Here is a 10,767-nt window from a genome sequence, read left to right on the forward strand (position 1 = left end):
AAGCTCTGCCCAGCCTTTGGGGAAGCCCCACGCGCGGTGTCACCCCGCCGGACCCCAGGCAAGCTGGGCAATCCCCAGCATCAGGACTCAAACCTGCAGGCAGCCAGCTGTGGCGCTGGTGCTCCCAGCCGGGGTAGAAGGGCCAGGAGAGGGCAACGCAGCTTGGGATGAAATGCTCCCAGAGGCTAAATCACATGCTTACTAACAACCATAAGCAGCAAACCAGGTTCAAACCTAGGCTTGTCTGGCTCCGAAGTATTTTCCTTAATGGCCTGGTAGGGTGGGTGTTGTAGGTGGGTTGGAGGCCGACTTGGGAGCGTGACTCTCCCTTGCTTTCCAGGAAAGTGCCTGAGAATCTGCTGAGAGCCACTGGAGCCTGGGGGGGAGGGGGGGTACCTTCTTCAAGCCCCCAGGAGCAAGCTGGACCGGGCAGGAATTGCTCAGGTCTTGCACAAGTTCCCTTAGTTCAGGGCCGTTCTCCCAACCGGCTGCCCCAGTGCATCAGACAACGGGTTGGCTTATTGCTCTGAAACCCCAGTCTGAGAGTGGGGCCCTGAGAAGAGGTCTCGATGCTTGGAAAAAACAGAGATGTGGGTGGCAAGATAAGCCATGAGTCCCCAGAAGTGAGGCTGGTTTTGAGATGACACTTTGGAGCTCTAATATATGAATCCCAGTGCTGTGAAACCTAAGGAAAAGGCTCGGTCTGTGTGTGGTTTGGGGGATGTAAAACAGCATGCCTACTTTTCAGTAAATATACGGGAATTGGGAAGATGCAGGGTGAAAAATGGGGGTCAGCTGTTGTCAGAGGCCAGTGTGGGTAAAAGGACAGGACGAGGAAGGGACAACTTCACCACGGATGGAAAACGGGCTGGAGGCGGTGGAGAAGGGTGAAATGGGAGCTCTGCCAGAAGCTGCTGCAGGCCAAGCAGTCAGCTTCCTGGGGTGAAGAGGGGGGATTCTCCTCCAGACACAGGTTTAAGGGCCTCCACCCAGCCCTTCCTGCCCCCTGCCCCTTACGCACCTCCCCTAGTGCTGCATAGAATTCACCACTAGAGTTCTGTCTTTAGGGTTAAAAATTAAAATCTCCATAGAAAATTAGGCCAAGAGTCACCCCCAGAGAACCTCTTCTGTTGCTCAGATGTGGCCTCTCTCTCTCTCTCTCAGCCAACACAACAAGCAATCTCACTGCCTCCCCCTCTCTACATGGGACATGACTCCCAGGGGTGTGGACCTCCCTGACAATGTGACACAAATCCTAGAATGAGCTGGGACTCAGCATCAAGGGATTGAGAAAACCTTCTCAACCAAAAGGGGGAAGAGAGGAATGAGACAAAATAAAGTGTCAGTGGCTGAGAGATTCCAAACAGAGTCAAGAGGTTATCCTGGAGGTTATTCTTACGCATTAAATAGACATCCCCTTTTTAGATTAAGGTGTATTAGAGAGGCTGGAGGGAACTGCCTGAAAATGTAGAGCTGTGCTCCAGTAGCCATGTTTCTTGAAGATGATTGTATAATGACATAGCTTTTGCAATGTGACTGTGTGATTGTGAAAACCTTGTGTCTGACGCTCGTTTTATCTACGATATTGTCCGACAAGTAAAAAATATGGATTAAAAATAAATAATAGGGGAGCAAATGTTAAAATGAATTGAGTCGATTGAAATACCAGTGAATAATGAAAGGGAGTGGTAAGGGGTATAGAAAAAAAATAGGGGGAACAAAGGGTAAAATCTATTGAGCAGATGCAAACACTAGTGGTCAATGAGAGGGAAGGGTAAGGGGTATGGTATGTGTGAGTTGTTTCTTTTTTCTTTTTATTTCTTTTTCTGGAGTGATGCAAATGCTCTAAAAAATGGTCATGGTGATGAATGCGCTACTATGTGATGAGATTGTGAGCCCCGGTGGGACACCGTGCATGGAACCCTTGTATGTGAAGAATGCTCATGTGTGCAAGCTGTTTTGGTCTGAAAATACAAAATTAAAAAAAAAATCTCTGAAGAGCCGTGCTGCAGTGGGGCGTGAAGAACGCCTCCTTCCTGGACTTTCTGCAGGGGGTTGAGCCCCGGCTCTGTCCTTGCTGATGGTGGGACTCTGGGTGAATTATTGACTCCCAATGGATAGTCAGAAGGAGCTGGGAGCCAGGCAGAAAAAGGCAAGAGGGGGGCTGAGAAAGGAGCCGGGGCACTGATTGATAAGGGCAGAGAGCATGGTCTCTCACGCAGGTGAAAGCCCTGCCATGGTGGGCGGGTGGGGGTCTACCCGAAGAAGGCTCTCCCCAGGCGCCTCAACCCACCGCCACCTGTCCACCCTGCCCCACTGGGGGTTTCTGGTTTCAGATGGACCCATATCCCACGCCTCCCATGGCAGCCAGGCGGGTGGAAGGTGAGGCCTTGGGGGAAGGGGAAAAGCAGACACAGACATCGTGAGTTACCGGAAACGGAATCACAGGCTATCTTTGGTGGTTCCTGTGTTCCTTTCTTGAGTGTGCCCTGGGTATTCATCTAGACATTGGGGAAATGCCATGAATAAAATGGACAACTCAATATGATTTTATCCTGAATTATTTCGATCTTTGAGAGTCAAGATAATACTTTGGTTGTGTTGGGCCCTAGAAATCTATAGCTGTTTATGGATTTTCATGCACTAAAACAGGGGTCAGCGAGTGTTTTTTGTAAAGGGTCAGGTAGTAAATATTTTGGGCTTGTGGAACCTATGGTCTCTGTCACACTACTCAAACTCTGCCTTAAGAGCATGAAAGCAGCCATAGGCAATTCATAAATTAATGGACATGGCTGTATTTCAATAAAATGTAATTTATTTTTTTAAAAGGTGATGTCTCCACACTAAAATAAAACATGCTTCTGGACAATTGGAGCCACAATCAAAATGAAATGGCTCAGAAGAGCAGCTGCAGAGAGGGCTAGAAATTACCAGGAAGAACCAGCCAGCCTGACCTTTACTTAATCTCTGCACCAACAAATTCCACCCATCATTTCAGGTCTTGCTCTGATACCCTTGGCTGTAGATAGCCTTTATTGGCCACTCTGTCCTCTGCTCTTCCCCCCTCCTCACCTGTCTCACCACCAAGCCCTTTCGGGAGTCTCTTCTATTAGGCATCGAGTCTGGTTTTTCCTACTAGATTAAAAATTCCTAGGGAGCTGTAGCCTGGTCTCATCTTCCACCTTGTCTGGCTTATGGTAGGTTAACTGTCACTTATGCAAATAAAATAAATAAATACATAAGCATTAGGGAAATGCAGATGAAAACCGCAGTGAGGTACCACTTCATACTCTCTAAAATGGCTACTATGAAAAAAATGGAAAATCACAAGTGGTGGAGAGGATGTGGAGAATCAGGCACACCCATTCATTGCTGGTGGGAAGGTAAAATGGTACAGTCACTGTGGAAGGCAGTTCGGAGGTTCCTCAGAAAGTTAAGGGTAGAACTGCCATATAATCTGGCAAGCTCTGTTCTAGGTATATACTCAAAGCAGGGACATGGATAGATACTTGTCCACTGATGTTCATAGCAGCATTATTCACAATTGCCAAAAGACAGAAGCAACTCAAGTGTTCATCAACAGATGAATGAATAAGCAAAATATGACATCTCTGTCTCCACACACGCACACACGGGATGTTATGTAGTTATGAAAAGGAAACAAAGTTCTGATACATGCAACAACATGGATGAACCTTGAAGATATCATGTTGAGTGAGATAAAGCCAGACACAAAAGGACAAATAGTGCATGATCTCCCTGATGTGAAATAATTAGAATAAGCACATTTGTAGTCAGAAACTAGAATATAGGTTACCAGGGGCTGGGGAAGAGGTAGGGAATGGGGAGTTAAGACTTAATTGGTACAGAACTTCTGTTGGAGGTGATGGTAAAGTTTTGGTAGTGGATGCTGGTGATTGTAGCAAAACACCGTGGGTGGAATGACACTATCCAGGTGTATTTTTGAATATGGTTACAAGGAAAAACTTTAGGTTTCAGATATGTTAACAGAACTAAAAAAATTTTAAACTATAGAACTGTACAACACAGTGAATTTGGAAGTAAGCTATGAACTATAAATAAAAGTACAATCATAATAATATTCTTTCATCAATTTAAACAAAGCTACTACACTAATACAAAGTACTAAAAATAGGGGTTTATATGAGAAGTCTGTATTTTCTGCATTATTTTTCTATAAACCTACAACTTCTCTCATTTTATGGCCAACTAGAGTTCCCAGGATAAAATCATGCCAAATATGAGCTCATAATCCAAAACTGTAAAACACATATGAAAATAATCCACCAAGAGCAAGGATTAACAGAAACATACAGCCACATTTGTTGTCCAGGAGATTCAGATAATAAAATGATCATAAGCAGACTACAAAATAAGTATTTTTAAATGAATGAAGAAATTTTAAAAGCACTAGAAGCATGAGAAAGGAATATAATAATGTTTTCTAAAAATAGAAAAATAACCAGGGTTCCATAAATTTAAAATATGGTTACTAAAATTAAAATGGCAATAGATGAATTAAACAAGCACAGCTGAGGAGAGAATTAGTAAAATGGAAGATAGAGCCAAGGAAATAACCAGAAGTATGTAACATAGTACACAATTGTGGTGGAAATTTAGAACATCAAAATAAAAATAATTTTTTAATGTCTTTGAGAGAAGACAAAACGGCCATGCAAATTAACTAGGATGGAATAAGACTGATATCAGGCTTCTCAACAACTTTGATAGAAGACAACAATAACAATAACTTGTAACAGTTAAGGAAAAATATTCTTAAACAATAAGTCTAAACCCAGATAACTATCAGTCAAGTATGAAGGTTATAAAAATTTAGAAGTCTGAAATATAAGGGCTCCAAATTTGGAACAACCCAAACACCCATCAACAAACTAATGGGTAAGCAAATTGTGGTATATTCACATAAAGGAATAGTACTCAACAGTAAAAAGGCATTCTCTCCTGATATGCATGTACCATGTATGAATGTCATAGACATTATGCTGAGGGAAAGAAGTTTCCCACAAAAGATCACGTACTACTTGATTCCATTTACATGAACTTCTAGAAAAGAACAAATATAATCTACAGTGACAAAAAACAGATCAGTGTTTGGCAGGTATAGGGAGAAGAAGCAGGGACAGGCCAGGAAAGGGCACGAGGGAACTTTCAGGGGAGGGAGGGTAGCTTGATTTGTGTGGTTATTATACAGGTGTTTCTGTGTTTACAAGTGCCAAAACTCAAACTCTATAAGCTCCATGCCCCCCCCCTTTTTTGGTAGGTAAATTAAAACTTAATTAAAAAAAAGTGCTGATTATTTATATGAAAAACCTAAACTAAAATTCCATATGATACCACATGAGAAGTTGTTTGAGTGATATGAGTTAAATATGTGCTAAGGAATCTGTAATTGCCTGTTTGTCTAATTGTTTATAAGAAATATGTTAAAGAATTATCTTAAAAATTTAAGAGCAACTTCTAGAGCTATGGTACTCAAATTCCAGCAAATGTCAGAATTGTCTGGAGGGCTTATTAAAACACAGATTGCTGGACTCTACCCTAGAGCTTCTGATTCAGTGGAAATTTCTAATTTCATGAGAATTTCTGAGTCAGTGAGAATTTCCATTTCTGATAAGTTCCCAGACGATACTGATGTTGCTAGTTCCAGGACCACAGTTTGAGAATGACTGCTGTAGAAGAATAGAAATACAAAAGGAAACCAATAGAGGAGAATTAGAAAATCTTAAACAAAAAATGGAGTCAGCCACACAAAATTTTGAATCCAGTTTTTGCCACTTCCTAGAAATAGGACCCTGGGACTCTTACCATTTTTAATTCTCAGATTCATTCTTTGAGTCTCAGGGTTGTTGCAAGAATTCACTGTAATAATAAACATAACGCTCTTAGCAGAGTCCCTGGCACATAGTATGTGTAGGATGATTTTGATATGATATGGGTCATAGATCAAGCTCCTAGCAGTGTTTGACCTGTCTTAGGCCCTCAACGAAACACAGGTCCAGCTTACACTTCAGTCCCAGATCTGTGCATGTAGGGTGGAGGGTGATACTGGAGGGAAAAAGTGGAAGACAGTTGATTAGAGAAAGCAATTACCACTCAATGACTCAGTCAGTATTGTCCCTACATCTTCCATTCTAGGAGGACCACTTATTGCAGAATTAGCTCAGAAAAGCAACTTCCAATGTTCTGTCCGAGGGCGCCCAACACTTCACCCATACCTGACAAAGCTCATGCCTGGATGTTTTATTTCCTCAATCGCCTGGATGGTTCAACTTATAAACTTACTTAACACCAAGTCTTAGGTGGGTCATAAAACTACAAAATTCATCAGTCCTAAACCAGTCTTCCTACATTGTAGAAACCTTTCTGAAGACCACACTAAGAAGGGCAGAGGTGGGTTCCCCCAGGAGCTTGGATCTGCACGTGTATTCGTCAGCTAAGTATGAGCACAGCAAAAACTCCCTCGTGTCTACTGCAGTCCCTCAGAAGCAGGCTGACTGCTGGTAGCGGGGCCCCTTGGCTGGCTCCCTGAGGCCAGGCAGCCTTTCCTGCACCCTGCTCTCTCCTTTCTCTGAGGTAAGAAGGTGTTCCCTCAGCAGGAAACGAGCCATCCGCTGGATGCTTACTCAGCTTCTCCACAGGCGCCCATTCCTTCCCTCCCCTCCAGCACTGCCCCTGTGACTCGCATTTCTAATCCAATAGGGATATGGGAACCAGAGATTCCACCAGCTTTGTCTTCACTCCCAGTCCCCAGGAAGAGGGGGATCTGGGTGTCCCCCAGCCTTCAGATTGCTGGGCCTCGCCGTAGTTTTCTGTGTAAATTGTATCCCTTCTCTATTCTCACCCCCAGAGTAGGGAGGTCACAACCCCTCATCCCTCTCCATTCGCCCCCCCGCCCCCACCCTCTCACCTGCTCTCAGGATGAAGCAGGGGGCGGGCAGGGGGCGGGCAGGGGTCCTTCCAATCTCTTCCCATGGGGTTGCCCCTGCCTGTGCCCCTGGCATCCCGCCCCAAGGAAACTGCTGCCTCCTGAATTTTCTTTTCTCCAGATCCAAAGAATGTCTGACATTTTCATCTTATACACCTGGAAATCTTTCCAAATCAGCACACATCACCTACTTCATTCCATTCATTATTTCATTCTTATTTTATTGCATTTTTGAATAGGTAACTGTTTTAGTTTGCTGGCTACCAGAATGCAAAATACCAGAAAAGGAATGGCTTTTGAAAAGGGAAATTTAATAAGTTGCAAGCTGATAGTTCTAAGGCTGCAAAAATGTCCCAATTAAATCAAGGCTATAGAAACGTCCACTCTGAGGCATCAGGGAAAGATACCTTGGTTCAAGAAGGCTGATGACGTTCAGGGTTTCTCTCTCAGCTGGAAAGGCACATGGTGAACACGGCGACGTCTGCGAGCTTCCTCTCCAGGCTTCTCGTTTCGTGAAGCTCCCCAGGGAGCGTTTTCCTTCTTCATCTCCAAAGGTCTCTGGTTGCATGGACTTTCAGCCTTGTGGCTCTCGTCATTCTGAAGCCTTCTCCAAAATGTTTCCTCTTTTGAGGATTCCAGTAAACTAATCAAGCCTCACGTGGAATGGATGGAGCCACAATTCCCTCTCATCAAAGTTTAATACCCACAGCTGGGTGTGTCACACTCCATGGAGATAACCTAACCAAGCTTCCAACCTACGTGATTGAATAGGGATTCAAAGAAGCGGCTGCTTTTACAAAATGAGATTAGGATTAAAACGTGACTTTTCTAGGGTACATAAATCCTTTCAAACCGGCAGTAACATAGCCAACATATGAAAAGAAAACACATGATTTGAACATATGGTCCAAAAATCAAGCTTTTCACATCTTGCTTTTTTATCTAAAATATCTTGGCAAACTTTCCATATCAATCCAGAGAGTTTTCCCAGGCTTTCTGACTGTCACGTTATAGCCCCCCGCTGCGATGTATTGTAATGAGAGTAGCTAGTCTCCAGCCAGAGGGCATGGGATTAGGTGTAATCACCAGCACCTGATCTGTCTAGTACATGTGTTTTGTGTACATTATAGAAAATCTTACAGTGCCTTTCAAGTAGGTTGTTCTGAGTTTGGAGAGTTCTTGTTGCATCACATTCTTGCCAACCCTGTGCATTACCATACGATTTTGAAATATCTTTGCCAGATTAGTTTGTAAAAAAAATGCATTTTGCTGTTTTAATGCAGACTCCTTTGAATATGAGTACAATTGGGCATATTTTCAAATATTTATGAGAATTTCTTTTTTATGAGTTGCGTTTTCAGATCCTTTGACCATTTTAAATTGGACTGTTAGTCTTTTCTATTGATTTAAATATATATTGATTTAATATAGTAAGGACATTAATCCTACTGTGTAACTGGATTAATTATGTAACTGGATGAAAAAAAGGCTTCAGTTTCTCATTTGCCTTTTAACGTTCTTTACTATCCTTTTTCTTATTTTCTGTTTTTTACAAGTAATGCATGCAGTTGTTACCAAAGCCAAAATTCCAAAAGGCTTAAAAATGGGAATCTTTTACCCCACCTCCTACCGCTAAGTTTCTGCATCCCAGAAGCAGCCTTTTCATCTTTTAAAACTGTTTCCCTGGTGCTAACCTCTGCATTTCTGAAGTTTGTATCACTTTTCTTTATTACTTCAGTGTTAGACATTTTTAAATGGGCAAACACAGCTAGTGAGAATTCTGTCTAGTCCACTCATCAGGTTGTCCCTGCCTTTAATTGTCTTTAATTAGGCTATTTCACAGCTCTGTAGAGAAAGAAGTTAACTTGTAGAACTTACAGTAATGTAAATGTTTTCAGTCTTTAGTTAAGCAATTGATTTCTGATTATAACACTGCAAATGGGTTGTCTGGTAGGAATATAAATCTCTGCAAATGAAATCCTCATTTGAGCCAGTTTAATATCATACTGGTTCCCTCATTAATTAATGAGTTAGATAAAATATCGGCCAATTTGCCAAGTGTTCATTTTGTATTTATATGATAGCTCTGATTTGGTGCTGACAGTTTGGGAGGCCCATCTGAGTCGCACAATGGATACACTGGTCAGAGCCAGGAAAACTTTGTGCCCAGAGAAGTGTTAAATGTCATGAGCAGTTTAAGCAGAGGCCCCTTTTCTCTTGCCTCCTAGAAGTAAATCCTAGTCAACAACAGAACTTTTTTACTTTGCTCACTCTCTGTTCTCTGTAGTTTTTTTTCCTTGTTACTAATTTGTGTTTTTATTTTTAGCTCATTAATTGGCAAGTTAAACCTCATTTGGCAGCAGCAATCATTGCAAATTTGGGCTGTTGTCTGAGCATAGGTAATCTCTGTAGATGCATGAAACAGATCTATTCTCTGTTGGGTGAGGGATGACAGAAAAATCTCATTTGTCAGTCTATCTTGTTTGTCTGTTTTATCTGTTTGTCTATCTTGAATTCAAATCAGTTGCAACGTTCATGCCCTCTGGAGAAGGAGGAGAGGAAGGAGCACAGCTTTTTGATATCTGGGAGGGTGAATTAGTCTTTTCAAAGTTCTGTTATCCCTTGTGTCACTTGATCTGTGGCTAAAATTGCAAAATTTTTGTCCATAACTTGGAAACGCTTTTACCTTTCAATGTGTGAGTGTAACATTTTCCTATCTCTGGAAGGTGTAAATAAATTATCTTGCAAAATCTCTTAAAGGATCACATCTTGATTGGTTCATGGAATACATAAGTACTTATACAAATGAAATATCCTTAAAATATCTGGAAAGTAAAGAAATTGGACCTCTAACACATTAAAAGTGGTGTAAAAATGTGCTGAAATTATTCTTCCTGAAGCTGTCTTCAAAATGTTCTAAGAATCCAAACTCACATAATTAAGAAAAATGTTTGGCAACCAAGACTAGTTTAATAATGTGGGTTTAATAAAAACAACTTTGTCTTCTCTGATTTATCACTCTCAAGTAATATCATAAGCAAACAGTTTATGCTACTTGTGCATGCATTTCCTAAATATTAACAGGTTTATTGATCAAATAAACTAATGTTGCTCCTACACAAAGCTTAAGATTATGAAAAATGTGAATTTGTGTTTAACTAAATTGAATCATTATTCTGACAAACGATTTCAACAATGAATATGTTTTGTAGCATGTAATCTTGAAGATAATTTCCAAGATCTCAAAGTATCTTAAAACCTTGAGCTGGTAATAAATTGAATTAATTAATGTTAGATCAATGGATATCTAGATAATTTTTAAGTAAAATGTATTGTTTACTGAGCATAATTTTTATATGATGTTGGAGAGAATATATCAATAAGTCATGTCAATGAATATGCTTGTTTTTGCCACATAAGGTTGTATGTTACTGTAGAAAGCTGCATTAGGAGCTTTGCTAATCTGCTAAAATGCTTGAGTATGACAGATACTTCTCAATTATCCACTCTCTAGTTTTCTCTGAGAGTAGAAGTTAATTACTTTAGTTAACAGTTATAATTAAATGAGTGGTTGCAATAGAGACATAGAAAATACAGCTGAGTATATGCTTTTGCTTTTCTAAAGTAATAACTTTCAAGATGTTTGCCCTGCAGCCCTCTTTGCACTCTTAAAACTTATTGAGGACCCTAAAGAGATTTTGATGATATAGGTTATAACTAGTTATGTTTACTACATTAAAATCAAAACTGAGAAATGTTTAAAATGCTCATTTGTTGGTTCATTTGAAGATAGCAACATT

Source organism: Tamandua tetradactyla, chromosome 15 (genome assembly GCF_023851605.1).
Source record: "Tamandua tetradactyla isolate mTamTet1 chromosome 15, mTamTet1.pri, whole genome shotgun sequence".
In the NCBI taxonomy this organism is placed as follows: domain Eukaryota; kingdom Metazoa; phylum Chordata; class Mammalia; order Pilosa; family Myrmecophagidae; genus Tamandua; species Tamandua tetradactyla.